The following is a 17535-nucleotide window of genomic DNA, read 5'->3' on the forward strand; positions in this document are numbered from 1 at the left end:
GTTTCTGGGTACCACATTTTAGAAAGAATTTTGACAAGTTGAAAAGCATTCAGAGGAGGACCTTGAGTTTATATCTTCTAAAGATGTTGAAGGAACTAGGAACATTTAGCTTGAAGGAGGTGTTTGCATGTACCAGTGGCTATTTATGAAGGGACCCTACAGGATAGGGAAATTTTCTGTGGCATGAGTCCTCAAAATACCACAAGTGCTATTTTGGGTGGAGCTTTTCAGTTTGACATAAAGAAAAACTTCCCAACAATTAGAGCCACCTAAAGATGAAATGGGTGGTATGGAAAAGCAATAGGCTTCCTCAGAAGACTGGCTGGCCACTTTGTGAGTGATTCTCTGAAGGCCCAGTCACCTCATATTTTGTGATTCTCATTTGAGCTTCACAATATCCCTGTGAGGTAAGAACTAAAGGGAGCATTATTCCCAGTGAAGAAATTGAGATTCAGAGAAGGATAGCAACTTGCCTCTAATCATATAGCTAATAAATGTTATAGGTAAAATCTATATCCAGATTTTCTCCCTCTAAGTCCAATGCTCAATTTTCTATTTTATAGTACGTTTATATATATGAAAGGCTTTGTAAACTGAAACACAGAATACCATTTACACATAGAATCATAGATACAAAGCTACAAAAGAATGCAGAGATTAGCTAGTGTAACTCTTATATTGGTAAGTATAATTTTACAGTGTTATAATTTTACAGTCTCAGAGGTAGTAATCAGCAACAGTAAGGGGCAGGCTTTGACTCCAGAGCTAGAATTCTTTCCACTATACCAACCTAATACCTGGTAGGAAGTGGTACTGTGGCTGTGGCTGTAGATGTGGCGGTGGTTGGTTTTCTCAGTGGTACTGGTGGTATTGGCGGAGGTGATAATGATATTGATGAAGATGTTGCTGGTGCTGGTGCTTCTGCTGGTGGCAGAGGTGGCAATAATGTTGGTCACGGTGGTACTGGTGCTGCTGCTGTTTCTACTGCTGCTATTGATTATGGTGATGACAGTGGTGGGGATAATGAAGGTGATCACTGTGATGATATAATCATGGATTGGACTTTGAGAGTGTAATGTCTTTGTTCAGAGATCTTAAATTGAAAGTCTAAGTATTGCTCTATACCATCGTGTCTCTATGTGAATATATGCTCTGGATGACTTCTGTAACATGAAGTTGCCAACATTTTTATCTATATTTCTGGAGGCTAACAGTTGTTATCATTGGCATAAGAAATAACTCAAAACTCCTTCAATCTGGATCGACTCTATCTAATCTTTATGCAGTAGTAGGGAGGTGCTTTTCTGCTTTTTTTGTTTCTCAGCAATCTGATTCATCAGTTCAGACCTCCTTAGATTTTGAAGATGCCTTACACAAGATCAAGGACTGTTAATTGGTTCAGTGAATAGAGTACTAGGCCTGAAGTCAGGAAAATGTGAGTCAAATCTGACCTCAGATACTAGTTGTGTGAACCTGGGCAAATCACTTAATCTCTGTTTGCCTTAATCCATTGAAGATAGAAATGGCAAACTATTCCAGTCACTTCGTCAAGAAAATGCCAAGGACAGTATATTCCAAAGAGTCCTGAAGAATAGGATGTGACTGAATAGCAACAAGAATACAAGGTGAAGGAAGAGAGGAGTACATTCTGAAATAGTGATAAAGTTACATTCTGACCCTAACAGCAACATGGGAGTGATGTTCAACCTTGAAGGACTCGCTCATTCCATCAGCGCAACAATTGGGAACAATTTTAGGCTGTCTGGAAAGGAGAGTACCATCTGTATCCAGATAAGGAGCTGTGGAGTTTGAACAAAGTACAAGGACTATTCCCTTTCATTCGGGAAGAAAAACCCAGATGTCTTATTGTTTGATCTGGTTACCTCTGAGAATCCTGTTCTCTTTAAGGATATGATTTCTCTCTCTCATCACACCCAATTTGGATCAAGGTAAAACATGGAAACAAAGTAAAGACTGATGGAGTGCTATCTGTGGGGTGGGGGTGGGGGAGGGAAGCAAGATTGGGGGAAAATTATAAAACTCAAATAATATCTTTAATAAATATTTTAAAAAATTAAGTTACATTATGAAAAAAGTGATAAAGTAGTATAGGTGAGGACTGGCCTCCTCCACCTTTTGGGAACAAGCATCCCAGTGATAACAGTTCTTCATCCCCATCTTTCAGGGTCTATAAAAACCTCTATCCTTGGAGAGAATTTGGGGTTTATCCAGGGAAGAGTTGTAAGACTGTAAGAGTCCTGCTGATTCTGCCAGATTTGGGAAGTTGATTGACACTTGTTCTTCTGTATCCTTGCAGAAAAATTTCAGTTCATCCTGTAACTGTAAGCCAACTCTGTTTTGTCATTTGCTGCTCTCTGTGATTTGAACCCTAGCCTCGATCAACTTGTCTGGTCAAGTTAATACCACAAATTAGCACTAGAAGTTGGGTACACTTTTAAGCAAAGAGCAATGACAGGGCCAAGTGGGGAGAGGAAGAAAGTGAAGGGGAAGGAGAAGGAATTCCCTATCCTTGACTGGATGACAAAAATGAAAGAAATCCAAAATGGTGACAGAGACAAGTTTATTTCTCTCCTGATGAAAAAAGCACTAACTGAGAAGGAAAGATTAATGTCTGAGGAAACAGTCTGTTGTGAAGATGTGGAGGAGAATGGAGGAGGCCACTGAAGTCAAGTTGATGAAGGCAAAAAAGGTAATGATCCCTGTTCTGTCTACCCACCACTGATAGTATTGAAAAGGGTTTGTGGGTGGGGGTAGGGAGGGCATAGGGATAAGAAAAATCAAATCTAGAAAACTCAAAGGAAAATATTTGGACATATTGCTCACAGTTTAATTTCTTTAAACAACTGATGACTTCAAAGTCTGAATTTATGGTTCTGTGCTAAATCTGATGTGTATACATGTGATGTGTAGGTGTGTGTGTGTGTATATATAGATATAGATATATATCTATATATATATATATATAGATAGATATGAATCTGCTGTTTAATTATGTGTTCACCAATGTTTAATTTAAATTTACTAGTTTTTCCTTTTTTTGAGCAGGATTAAGTGACTTGCCTGGGATCACATAGCTAGGAAATGTCTGGGGTTAGATTTAAACTCATGTCCTGTCTCCAGGGCTGGTACTCTATCCACTGCACCAACTATCTGTTCCTGTTCTTTTCTTTAGTAAACTATCCAATGGAAAACACCTTAGAAAAAATAATTTGGCATCTGACTATGCATATGCATGTATCTGTCCTTCTGTCTATCTGTCTGTCTGTCTGTCTGTCTGTTTAGGAGTAGAGAGGACAATGGTTGTCAGTGAAAAGAATTTCAGACAACACTTGAATTAGGTTCTTTGAATAGTCATTTAAAGCTTATAAAATTTTGGATTATAAATAACTGCCTTATCTCTTCACATCTGGCCAGCATTAGGGGATAAATTCAACATAAGATTCAGTGTGAAGGGTTATGCAGCCACCTGTGAATTAGTGAGAAGAATTTGAATTCAATTTTCCAGTAAAAGAATAATTTGGAAATAGTCACGATTTTTTGACTATGAATTTGATGGAAATTATAGTGGGAAGTAAATTTGGCTTTTCATATCATTCTATTGGGGGTATTTCAGCAATGTCTGGAATGTAAATTTTTATCAATGACATTGTATGGGCACTGACTGGCATGTTTTTCTCTGTGGTGGGTTGCTGGGTTCACTCAACATAGAATGTTAAATTGTGGGGATGCAAAGAATAATTTGGATCTGGATACCCAGATCTCCTTCCTGAGCTAGCTCACCCCTTTTCTGATTTCCCTGAAACCACGGTTTGCTGAGGGGGGCGAGGGGGCTGTCCTTCTCTCTGAGAGGGCAGTTTTGGTTCTCTGTTGTACTCTCATGCCCTAGCTTGAAGAGTCACTCAGATGTACCTATTCTGCTCCTTTTCTTTCTCTGTCATTTTCCTCCCTGAGAGACTCAGATCCTCTGACTTTTTCTCCCCAACTAGTACTTCCAAAGCACCTCAGGAAGAACAGAACTGGAAAAAGGACTTGTTATTGCTCTGTCTAGTTTTGCAAGTCGCAAGTTCTGCAATTGCAAGTTGCAGCTTCTGCTTCCATTCCCAATCTCCTGTCTCCAGATATCTATTCATTCTCATGAACTTTATGCCTATGCAACTGCCTTCTGTGTTCTTATTTCCCTCAATCTGATGTGTGATTTACTATTGCAACTCATTAAAGCTAAACTCCCCAAACAAAGCACTTCTCTGATGTGGCTAATGCCTTTTCTCATAAACAATGACTTGCATATTTGTCTTTAGCCTAAAATCTCCCCAATGTGATCAGTTTAATAAACATATATTCCTTTTTTTCCAAAGAAAGACCTAGGAGAATGTGCATTGGAGGGTACAATCTATCAAGACATGCTATTACTAAAGTTAAAAGAACCTAAAAGTTCAAAAGACTCTTAAAATGTATAATAGAAACACATCTATGCATTTCTATGAAAATGCAGAAAATAAAAGAGAATACAAGCAAATAATGTGCTTTTTTGGTGTCTATAGTCAAACCTTAATTCGTCTGAAGTAGATTTGATCCAACTTTGTATTTCTAACTATATGCTAAAACAATACTGACTTGTATAAATCAAAAAAGAATTATGAATGTTAGATTTGGATGTTTAAATTATAATCTGGAAAACAAACAAGGGCTTCCTGCATAAAGGTAAATGAAACCGATAGTCCTAAAATTTTAAAATATTACATCAAGTCCCTGTGAACAAGACATTAGAAAAATTTAGGGTTTTAGCTTTATGGTAGCATGTATACTTTTGCCTCTGCATGTACTAAGGTTTATCTTAAAGCACGTTTGGCTCCAATACCTTCTCTAAGAAAGGAATCTGGGACAGCCATCTAAACTTCAACACTTATACCCTACCATTCCAACATCCTTTATGATTACTGCAGTTCACACCTGTCTTCCTAGACTCCAGGAAGGCAGTTTGACCTCATTTGCATCAAATTAAAAACTGTTTCTCCTTCCTTATGTGACCCAGTAGCCCAGAGTAGACTTCAGAGAGCTAATAGTCCCCTCTATCCTGGGAAGTCTTGAGAAAAACCTGTATATGAGACCATAGGGATTCTTAAAGTGGATGATATTTTCTGGAAAAATAATTTTAAAAAGTCAGTGATTTCTCACTTCCTTTGTTCTCTCTAGCCCTTAGAGTTAAGACTCAAGTCTTTTAATCCACAAGCTTTTATTAACTTTGGCATGGCTTTGGCAACTTCTAGATTGTAGACTTCTTCCTCCTCCCCTCCACCCCCCTTCATATAGGAAAATGGCAAGAGTTGTTCTTATATGTTTTTTTAAGAAAAAACTTCAAATAGGAGCAAAAGTCTCCAAGAAGCTACTAGGTAAAGCAATGCTAGTCTTTAGATTGGATGTTTTAACCAAATAATTTTGAAGTCTTTAGCCAAATAATTTTGCAGTCTTGCAAATGAGTGTTTTGCATGTTTGTGTCTAGTTTTGAAATATCTGGTCAGTAAAGGCACTTGAAATACAGAATAAACCTAGAATAAAAAAAGCATTTAGTTATAATAATACATAGCTGCAAATAGTTTAGGGCTATGCTAAGCAGTTAGGTACCTGATCTATATTTAGTAAAGTGAAACTGAAAAAAGAAAAAAAAGAATATTGTGTGATTATCTAATTCTGATGTAATAGTCTAGTACCTAGGGTATTTTAGCATTTATTATGGAATTGTATGTAAAGCTCTTTTTAAGTTTTGAAACACTATATGATCAAGTCAACAATCACTGTTACTGTTTTTTTCCTTTCCATTGATTGAAGGATAATAGTTCTGTAATTATTATTGCATTTGAAGTCTCATGGTCCAAAGCCTATCACAAGCAATCTTAAGTCAAGGAGGTTGTGCCCCGTAAGAAGGACCACAGCTAGAAATAAAACACCTTTGAAGATATCACAATAAGAGGGTAGAACAACTTCAAAACAACCCAAGTTGCAAGAACTGGGTCTATCTTGACTGCAATGAAAATGTAAAACTGGGGTGAATATGTAGTGCTAAAGATGATCTATCAGGGGGCAGCTAGGTGGCATAGTGGATAAAGCACCGGCCTTGGAGTCAGGAGTACCTGGGTTCAAATCCGGCCTCAGACACTTAATAATTACCTAGCTGTGTGGCCTTGGGCAAGCCACTTAACCCCATCTGCCTTGCAAAAACCTAAAAAAAAAAAAAGAAGAAGATCTATCAGAACCAACACTAAAACTGAACTGTGGAATAGCAGCTGTCATCTGGAGTAATTTTCTTATCCTGAAGAAACTGCCTACACTGTGTACTCAAACGTGAATAACAATCATCTCTGTGCTGTGTTTGCTAGAAAGTTGACTGTTTTGTAACTTCTATAATATGGACTCATGAGAGTGTGTGGTTGGAGCATTTTATTGTTAAAATAGTTTTGATTTATTTTAAGTGATTCTATTGACTTAATAATATATTCCATAATGTTATCATTTTTGATGTTATTATTTTATCTTACATTGATATTAAGCTTGATTTAGATTATATTATGATTATCTAATATGCCATATTTAGATGAGATATAGGGTTGAAATTTAGAAGAAATGGAAAAAAAGAAAAATTAGAAAAGAGCTGGAAGTTTGGAAAGACTTGTCAGAAACTTAATAGTAAGAAAGAAATATTTTTACTGACTGGTTCATGCAATGTTAGAGTTACAAAGTAGTTGAGTACTTGCCAATTTTGATGAGAGGCATGATAGCTAACCAAATGTTGGCTGTGTTATCTCTTGTGATGACTAGGTAGTGGAACTTACTGTATAGGGAAGAAACCATTGGGACTCTGATTGTTACAATTTGATTATGGTATTATTTTGACCTTAGTAATAAATGTCAGATCAGAAACCTGACAAGAAGATGTACTAAACTATAAGGCCTAAATTGTGCTAGAAATTATTACTAATGTGATGGGCTAGCTTTCACCAACTATCAAGAGGAGACTGTCAACAGGTTGCTCATGAAAGAAGCACTGAAGCCAAAATAATGGCTCTGAATAATAAATCTGAATATCGAATCAGTCCCAGGTGGTTATATAGGAACAGAGGTAAGGGTTGGAGAAGCGGCCTCATGGAGGTGATGGCAGGACTTTTTTGATGACCCTACTGTTTTCCTCCCTTGAAAGGGGTAGGCCCCCACCTGGATGACCTCAGACCTGCGTAGTGCACTCTTTGGATAGTAAAAAGACATACTATGAATTGGTACTTAGGAACCAAACTTTACTCATTATAAAGACAGAATTGAACAAACTAGGCCTAGGAAAAACTATGCAAGATCAATCTGTAATTCCTAAATCAATACTCTGTAAAATACCATCAATATCACCACAAAATGTCTTTCCTTTTGCAGTAAGTTCCTCTACCCGCAAAAAATATACCTAATTTTTCTCTAAAGAACTTTTACATACCTAACTTGGCATATACAGAAGAAATACACGTTTGTAAGAAATCAGAATCCCTAGCTTCTGCCTCTCCTATTTCTGTAAATGAACTTTTACAAGCCAAGGAAAATTTCATCCTGAAATAATAAGGCTCCTAAAATGAATCCATGTGGCTATTGTAACTGTATCAGAGTCTGTAGTTCACCTAATTCCCACAAGTTCTTGTGTATATGAGTAATAAAATCTCACTTAATTCTGTCACTATAAGTCAGTGTCATGTAATTATTTTCTGTAGCCTATGATTTCAGCCTGAAGTCTAATCAGTTTGCTAAATATATTGACTTCATTCTTGATTCTTTTTTATAGTATCATTACTTTTAAAATGGCACAAAAGTGCTTTGGCACTTTTTAGAAAAAAAATCAGTAGGTAGAATTCCATTTGTGGAAATCACAGTATCATATGGTGTTAAAGCTAGAAAGGACCTTAAATATTTTGTAGTTAAATTTTCTTATTTTACAAAAAAGAAAACTGAGTCCCAGGAAGCAGAAGTAACTTGCCCAAGAAGTTAGTGGGAGATTCTGACCAAGAATTCAAATCTTCTGACTCCTAGTCCATTGTTCTTTCTCTAATTCTGAAACACAGAAAAATGTTTAACTGATATGAACAGTGTTCCTTTCCCAAAATAATTCCCTCTCCATAATTCTCCCTGAAATTGTAGTACTTTCATTCTCATGGAATCATGATTGATAGAGGAGGGAGATGGTCTTTTATGGGTACTTTGAGAAGAAATAGTAAAGTACAAAGGCATAGAAACCCATTTTTTCTCTCTTCCAAGGTATACAAAAATTTAAATGAAACTGTTCAAGTATATCAACAAGTTGTCAAAGGGAGTCTATGAAAATAAAAAAAAAAAACCTATATCTAGGCTCTATAATTAGAATGATGTTTGTACGCAGAGAATTCTCATTAGTAACCTGTCCTTGCGAAGAAATCTGGTTCAACAGGAGTCTAAAAGCCCTGGAATTTGATTCTTTTCCTTATTTTCCTTAAAGATGTAGACTTAGAAATATCATGTAGGAATCATTTATTCATTTCATTGAATGTGCTGCTCTGACTCATGTGGTATCCAGAATGAAGAATTCATTAGGGCAGCATTTCCTAGCAATTTTCACACTGCAGCATTTATATTAAATTGGTTGATTAAAATGGGGGGGTGAGGAATGTCTTGGAGAAAATAATTAGTCTTTTGAAAGTAATAAATTTTATTATGATCATGACTGAGATACTGACAGAAAGGCGAATGGCAATGATATCCCAGTTACTGTTAGAGAAAGGAGCCACTCCAATTGGGAATCCATAGATTCCTGGAGCAAAACTGGAGTGGGGTTTGAATATCTAGCTTCAAGAAGGGCAAGGTTCTGGTTGAGTGAAAGAAGGAAAAAGCAAGCGTGGCTGTCCTCTGAATATATGCAAGATCAGTTCCTTATATATGCTTCCATATGGATGCTTCTGGTGGCAGTCTGCGCCAAGGAAGAACCCAGTAGCAGGGGAAGCCTGGCTTGCTGTGACACAGCACTGTTGGCATCTCTCACACTGAGTGGAAAACACTGCACTAGTGAGTAGGGAGAGGGCTTCCCAATCCCCCTCCTCCCCAAAAGGACCAGCCGAGCCGCTCACTGGAGATCCCTTAGGTGAAAAGCCCAGCCATTTGGGAGCTGAGAAACTTGTTCTTCGAGTCCTCCCCCGCCCCCCAGCCCCCAGAGAGCAGCACCCCACACCATCTGGGGCTCTATTCCAGCGCGGGTGACAGATCGGCCCCCGCTGCCACAAGAAGAATCAGCACCTGGACGGGGACAGCGCTCGGCGCCAGCAGAATGCCCAGCGCCTGGCTCCTTTCGTTTCTAAGGTCCCTGACCTCCTGGGCCGGCCGCTAAGGCCGCCCAGCGGCCTGGGATCGCCCAATGCCCCCGAGGCCGACCCTGGGTGGCCCAGGCTGGATGGCATGACGGCGGCGGCGGCAGCGGCACAAGCACGGGAGCGGCTGGCGGGGCGCGGGGCGCGGGCGGCCAGACCCCGGGGCTCCAGGCCCCCGGGAGGGAGGGGTGGAGGGAGGGCGCGCATGCGCGCCGCCCGCCCCCGGCGCGCGCCCCCCGCCCCCGCCCCTCGGCCCCCGCCCGCCGCGGGCTCCCGGACGGCTCGCCCTCCCCACACCCAGGTAGGCAGCTTACCGGGGGGGCAGGGGCAGGGGCAGGGCCGGGGCCGGAGGCGCCGAGGGGGCGGGGGGCTGCGGGCCCGGCTGGCTCGGCGCTGCTCGCTCTCCCGTGCCCGTCACCGCCGCCTCACCGCTGCCGTCACCTCCGCCTCCTTCTCTGCGCCTCGTTCGCTTGACAGCTGCCGCTCGCGCCCGCCGCGTCTCCAGCCCGCGCTTGCGCCCCAGAGAGGGGGAGGGGGAGGGGGAAGGGAAGGGGGGGTCGGGGCCGGAGGCGTGGCTGGGCCGCCCGGCCCCGCGCCCCAGCTCCCCGGGGACCCCCGCGTGCGCATGCGCGCCCCGCCACGCCGGGCTTACCCCCCCCCCCTTTCCATCCTCCCAGCTGTCAGGCTCTCAACATTTCAGAGCGGCTAGAGAGATGGGGTCCCCACCCCCACCCCACACCCTGGCGAAGGATCCTGCTGCGAGAGCCACCAAGACCTCGCAGCTGGGATTGAGAGACCATCTGTACCTTGCCCTCCTCCTACGAATGGGGAAACTGAGGCCCCCGTAGCACCATGGATTTCAGAACCCAGGATGCCAGTGCTGGCCCCTTTACAGACATGCAAATAGAGCATCATTTTGTTCCTCATGAACTGAGCACGTTCTCACTCCCATCTAGAACCTGGGCAGCAACAGGGTTATAGTCTCCTAGGAGAGACTGTGGGGCAGCCCCATCGCTACCCTCCCTACTTCCCTTCCCACCAATGGGCACACAGAAGCCAGCAAGTACTGCCTTCTCCATTCCTTACACAGCTAAGGACAAAGTGGCATGTCCATGACTGGCCCCCACCCACAATCCTCTAAGAGGTGCTAGGTGAGCACCGACCACGTGAAACTCACCCATGGCAGCAGTACCAGCCAGCAGCCATCCAGAAAGCCAGGGACCTTGGTTGGTCAGAATCACATTTTTCCAAGCATGTCTGCTGTCTTGGCCTTTCTTTTCCCATTATCCTTCCAAACCACTCCTACACCCCACTCCTTTGTCTCAGCCGCCTTCAAACTGACATTTTTCTGGAATCAGGAGAGCCTCAAGAAGTCATCCACTTTCCTACTCCATCTCCCCACTTTACCAAACCCTGCTTAGAGCATCTCAAAATGATGGCTAAAGCTGTTCCCATCTTTCCTGCCAGGAAACTCTTACTCATTCAAACAAAATCCCCGCTTTCTTTTCATTTTTCTACTTCTATCCTCCCTGCAGAGTGCCATAACTATGAGTAATAATCCTTTATTTTCTGGAAAATTGCTATTAAACTTCACTCCACTCTCTGCTTTGGACTAAATAATCCTTTAACCTTTTTGTATGTGTTCTATTTTCCAACCCTTTATTTTGTATTGACTCAACTTTACTAAATATTTTATTTGCCTTTTTATGTTTGTTTACTTTGTTGTTGTTTAAACCTGTGATTCATTAATGTAGGATACTCCAGACATGAAAACTCTTGCCAATTAGACAGTGTTAGCATTTCATATGGAATTCAGTGAGCTAAAATTACCTGGGCCAGCAAGAAAGTCAGCAATTTGTCTTTGGTTCCCCAACTGGTATGTTCCAAGGTCATGGCTTGAACTTATCTTCTCAACTCTAAGACTGATTCTCTATCCACTACACTATACTACATCTTGTTCTGTCAATTTTCAGTCCAATCTGACTCTTTATAACCCCATTTAAAATTTTCTTGGCAAAGATACTGCAGTGGTTTGTCATTTCCTTCTACAGTTAATTTTATAGGTGAGAAACTGAGACAAAGTGAAGTGACTTGCCAAGGATCACACAGCTAGGAAGTGTCTGAGACCAGATTTAAACACAAATCTTCCTGATTCCAGGCTCAACATCCTATCCACTTCACCACCTATCTGCCCTTTATGCCACCTAGAAACACTTTATAAAGGTGGGGAAAATTGGATGCACAGTGTGGTAGGCTTTTTGAAGGAACATGGACTTCAAAGGAAAGTTTATTCTATAGAGATGGAAATTGCATGAGCCTGCCTGGCATTTGTTATGAGGGACTACTGTTATGTTGACAAGGATTAGGTCCTTCCATCCCTTGCCAGAGGACATGGCTGCCAGCATGCAGACACTCACAAGGGTGAAATGCTGCAGCAGGAAATCCAAATGTAGCAGTCTGGCAGTCAACACCAGTACACAGTGACTGGCCAGGAGGGTGTCACAGGAGTCTGGGATGAATTTGAACTGAAACTCTGTCTAGAGGGTTGCCATGGTCATCTCAGGGTACTTCAATCAACCCTACGTGTGGCTCATGTGCAGAGAACACAATATAAGACAACAGGAATACCTAGATTCTCATCTCCAGGTGTGTGACCTCAGGCAAGTCAGTATCCCTAAGACTCACTTTCCTCACATTAAAATGATGATCAAAATCCAACTCCTGACTACCTTACAGTGAGCAAATGAACTCTTTTTTTGGAAGGGAGTCTTTGGAGAGCCATGAATCACTGTCACTACCTACACAACAGCATAGCCTGTGGTACTCTTACATCTGAGTGATAAAAATAGTAGAAAGTTCACAAAATCCTGTACTGGCATTATAAGGCTCACATCTACTCTGGGAAGTACCTATTTTTCTTTCCACAATACAGAGAAGGAAAGCAAACCTCGGGCAGGTTGTGGCATATTCCAGGTTGCTCACATAGTTACTGTCCAAGGGGACATTTGAAATCAAGTCTTGTTAACAGATCCTTCACCCTTTCTACCACACTTTGCTACTCCCTTAAAAAGGAAATCTTCACACAAGAGGATAATGTTTCCTTAACCTCTTATAAATCTCAAAGTACCTAAAATATTCGGACTATTCCCCAAGTGATCAAAAGTAAAAGGATATAAATGAGCACTTCTCAAGGAAAGAAATCCAAACCATAAGAAAACAAATATTCCAAATCACTAATAACTAGAAAAATACAAATTAATTGTACTCCAAATTTTCATCTTGCACCCAAGAGATTGGCAAAGTTGACAAAAAAAGAATAATGACAAATGTTCAAGGGGATATGGGAAAATAGACACATCTGATACATGGTTGGTGGAACTGTGAATTGATTCAGTCATTCTGAAAAGTAATTTGAAACTGTGCCCCCAAAGTTACTAAATTTTGACCAAAAGATGCCACTAGTAAGCCTTATGCAAAAGAAATTTAAAAAAAAAATAAAAGATCCTATATGTACCCAAAAAATGATGACAGCAATAACTTTTTTACAGGAGTAAAGAACAATAAACTAGGCAATGCCCATTAATTGGGGAATGGTTGAACAATTTATGATATGAACATAATAAAGCACTATTGTGCTGTAAAAAAAATTAAGAAAGTTTCATAGACAACAATAGATAACAATACAGAATTCAAGAAAACTAAGAACCTTGCTAGAACTGACGCAACGTGAATTAAGTGGGACCAGGAGAAAAATATATACCATAATATTAAAATTATAAAAATGAACATTTCAGAAGGATTTAGGAATTCTGATCAAGGCAATAATCAACCATGATTCCAGAGGACTGATTTTGAAGAATGCTACCCACCTCCTGGTAGAGAGCTGATGGATTCATGTGTACACTTTTGGAAATGGTTAATACGGAAATTTTTTTTTGTTTGACTCTATTTGTTATAATGATGCTATCTTTTCCCCCCTTTTTTAGGAACAGGGAAGGAGGAAGGTACAAAAATGCTAAATAATTGGGAAAAAATAAATACCTTTGTAAAATATGTAGAGTACTACCAAATAACCAAGAAAAAACCTCAACTTTGGAACAAGCCCAGCTTTTTCTTGGTTAGGAATTGTTCATATTACAGAATCACAGATTTTGAGTTGGAAAGGACCTTGGCAACAATTTAATCCATCTCCAAATATATTATTTTAGTTTGAGTGTTTGTATGTCTTAATGCCTAAAAATAAACCATCTTTAAAAAGACAATTACATTTGTAAACATTGAATTTATGAAGACTGAAACAATATGGAAATAATATGGCCAAGTTTTAGTGGATAGCCTTGTTGAGTTTGGAATCAGCCAATACCTGTATTAAAATTCTACCTTTGTGGCAGCTAGGTGACGCAGTGGATAGAGCACCGGCCCTAGAGTCAAGAGGACCTGAGTTAAAATTCAGGCTCAGACACTTAATAATTACCTAGCTATGTGGCCTTGGGCAAGTCACTTAACCCCATTGCCTTGCAAATACCTAAAAAAAATTTTACCTCTGTAAAATACTAGTTGAATGGTTCTCCTAGGTATTAGCAAACCTGACTTTTAGACATTGCTTTAAAACTTGTGAGGTACTTTACCTCTGTCCAACTCCCTATGACTCAGTAGCTAAGTCTTAAGATAGTTGCCATCTGCGTAGAGGAAATTCTTCCCCTCCCCACCTTCCCCTTTCCCTCCCCCACCCCAATCAAAGTATACAATATCTTTCTGATTGAGAATGAGGAGTTCTTGGCCCCTAAAAAACCTGTCCATTGAAAAGCTGCTCAGCTCTCATGGATACTGTGCTGTCTCCATGTGCTTCTCACATAATCCAATTAAGAGAAATAGCAGGTTCTACCCCCTTCTTGCTTTTTTCTATGCTATTTCCTCTTTTTATCCATTCTTCTATTTTCCTTATTCAAACTCCCAGAACCTAACAAATAAGCCCCCTAGATAATTTAGCTCACCCAATACTCTTTGAAGACATTAAGATCCTAAAGGGAGGGGGCAGTTAGATTGATCAGTAGAAAGAGCACCAGCCCTGGAGTCAGAAGGGCCTGAGTTCAAATGTGACCTCAGACATTTAATAATTGCCTAGCTGTGTGGCCTTGGGCAAGCTACTTAACCCCAATGCCATGCCAAAAAAAAAAAAAATCTTAAAAAAAAGATCCTAAAGGGACACTTGCTTCTTCCTCTATTAGGATGTTAGTATTATATTCAGGGGCATGCTGTAAAATAACTGGCTCTTTGGAAAAAAAAGTACACACTGGGGCAGCTAGGTGGCGCAGTGGATAAAGCACCGGCTCTGGAGTCAGGAGTACCTGGGTTCAAATCCGGTCTCAGACACTTAATTATCTAGTTGTGTGGCCTTGAGCAAGCCACTTAACCTCATTTGCCTTGCAAAAAAAAAAAACAAACCAAAACAAAAAAAAAATAACATACAATCTTGGGGTAGCTAGGTGGCACAGTGGATAGAGCACTGGCCTTGGAGTCAGAAGTACCTGAGTTCAAATCTGGCCTCAGACACTTAATAATTACCTAGCCGTGTGGCCTTGGACAAGCAACTTACCCCACTGCCTTGCAACAAATAAAAAAATAAAAAGTACACATGATACACTTTTCAATTTAATCTGATGAATATTTTCTTTATCACTTAAGTCTAGACAATCAAAAAAATAATAAACTGTGATTTGTAACCTTTGCTAATTTCCAAGGTGTAAATGTTCACACTAAAAATTTAACAGTTGGCTCTTAGGAGCCAGTTCAGGCTGACTCCTGAAAACTTTGATATATTATCATAATCCCCTTACAAATAAGTTTACCTATCTAGTATCTTGACTCTTGTGTTAGTATTCTGAAGTTCCTACTTGGATCTGGACTTTTCTTCGGAAATGCCTATAAGTCCTCTCATGCATTAAAGATCTATTTATTTTCCCTGTAGGACTATACTCCACTTTGTAAAATGTTATTCTTCTTTATAAAGACATATCTTTTTCTTTTTGAAATGCTATATTCCAAATTTCCTTTTGTTTATAATAGAAGTTGTTTGGGAGTCTCAAATCCTCCCCCAGAAACTGAGGCAGTATATGAGAGATTATGTCCTCAAGGTATCAGGGGAGATGTCTATAGTTTGTTTTTGTTAATACTTTGAAGCAAATATCTCTTTGTAAAAGTTAATCATCATGGGGTGGCTAGGTGGTGCAATGGATAGAGCACTGGCCCTGGAGTCAGGAGGACCTGAGTTCAAATCTGACCTCAGACACTTAATAATGACCTAGCTGTGTGACCTTGGGCAAGCCACTTAACCCCATTTGCCTTGCAAAAACCTAAAAAAAAAGTTAATCATCATGAAGTAATTTAAGTGGAACTTCGATGCTAAGTCTCAGGATCCCATGGGGGTGGGGAGGTGGCAGTGGGAGGGGTAGCTTGAACTAATGGTGATAGAAAAGAGAAATACACCAACTCCTCTGTATACCTTAGAACCTAAGGGGAGATGCAACTGACCTTGTTCTGAGAGTACAAGACCACCTGGTTATAGTTGATACTTGAACTAATTCTTTCTGGATACTTGCAGTATATTTTCTTTGAAGTGGGAGGTTTGAATTTTGGCGTTGACATTACTGGAACTTTTCCTTTTGAGGTCTTTTCAGAATGTGATTAAATTCTTTCTGTCTTCACTTTACCTATAAGTTTTAATGTATCTGGGAGGAGGGAGTTTCACTTATGATTTCTTGAACTATAGTATCCAGATTTTATTTTTGCCTCAGTCATGGTTTTCAGAGAGTTCAGTGATTCTCAAATTATTTTTACTTGACCTATTTTCCAAATCTGTTGTTTTTTAATATCAGATATTTTACATTTTCATCTGTTTTTTCAATCTCTTGCTTTTGTTCTATTATTTCTTGCTGCCTCATAGAATCATTGACTTCTGTTTGACCTATTTTAGTTTTCAGGGAGTCTATTTCTTGTGTAAGGCTTGACCCTATTTTCTTTTTTTTTTTAGGTTTTTGCAAGGCAAATGGGGTTAAGTGGCTTGCCCAAGGCCACACAGCTAGGTCATTATTAAAGTGTCTGTGACCAGATTTGAACCCAGGTACTCCTGACTCCAAGGCCGGTCGGTTCTTTATCCACTGTGCCACCTAGCTGCCCCTTGACACTATTTTCTAAGCTATTTATTCTTCTAATTTTTCTTTTACAATTTTTATTCCTTTTTTATCTTGTACTTCTTTTCTTTAGGTATTCATGTGTTTGTGGAAAATTCATATTTCTTTTGGATCACTGCTGGCAGAGATTTCTTCTTTGGGGGGATATCTAGATTGACAATAATTGTTGATACTTGTCTGTCTCTCCCTAGTAGTTCCCATGACTTTCCTTCTGCTACTTGTAGGAGACAATAGAGTGAAGTATAGGAGAGCAATACTCCTGGGGAAACCACAAAGATACTGTTGACATACCAGGTTAGTCATATGTACTACGTTTGTGAGTTTAGGTTGCCCCAAACCTTTTTAGTTATCTATTTTTGACCTTTCACAATGTATTAACATACTTGATACTCCTTCCTACTATCAGAAAAGTATATTCTCTGAGTAATATGAATACCATTACTATTACTGGTCCCTTCCCTCCTCATCCTCCATCACTCCTCATCCAGTACCATAACTGGAAAATTCATAAGGTCATTTTTTAAGCAAGTTCATAAATTCATTCTTAAGCTGGGGAGCATCTAGTAATTCACCTAATGTCTCCATGTTTATTTTCTTCATCTTCCCCTTCTATCCCCTGTGCCTGGAATGGTCTCCCACCTCATCTCTGCCTCTTGGCTTCTCTGGCTTTCAGTCAAGGTCCCAACTTCTTCAGGAAGCCTTTACCAGTCCCTCTAAATCCTTTTTGTCTCCCCTTGTGGCGTCTAAGGATAGGCCTCAGAACACCTGGGCTTGCCTTGGGTTTTCTGTTCTGAGTGCTGGTTGCTACTTACTCTGTTTTCCTGCTCTTCCAAGGTTGCCATCTTGGGGATTTCTGACTACCTGAAGCATCCTCAGGGGAGCCCTCTGGTCTTGCTGCCTACATGTGTCCCTAAATATATACTGAGTAGTTCCTCCCCATTACCCACTCCCTGCCTGAAAAG

General features: G+C 40.3%; 1 long non-coding RNA gene across 1 annotated transcript; it reads left to right on the forward strand.

Annotated features, from left to right (window-relative positions):
* Positions 1 to 1451: 1451 nt before the first annotated feature.
* LOC141500690 (uncharacterized) lies at positions 1452 to 7735 on the forward strand. The gene is made up of 3 exons (XR_012472002.1): positions 1452 to 1949; positions 2318 to 2710; positions 5848 to 7735. It is a non-coding gene; the product is annotated as an uncharacterized LOC141500690 (long non-coding RNA).
* Positions 7736 to 17535: the final 9800 nt, after the last annotated feature.

This window comes from Macrotis lagotis, chromosome X (genome assembly GCF_037893015.1).
Source record: "Macrotis lagotis isolate mMagLag1 chromosome X, bilby.v1.9.chrom.fasta, whole genome shotgun sequence".
NCBI classification, from domain to species: domain Eukaryota; kingdom Metazoa; phylum Chordata; class Mammalia; order Peramelemorphia; family Peramelidae; genus Macrotis; species Macrotis lagotis.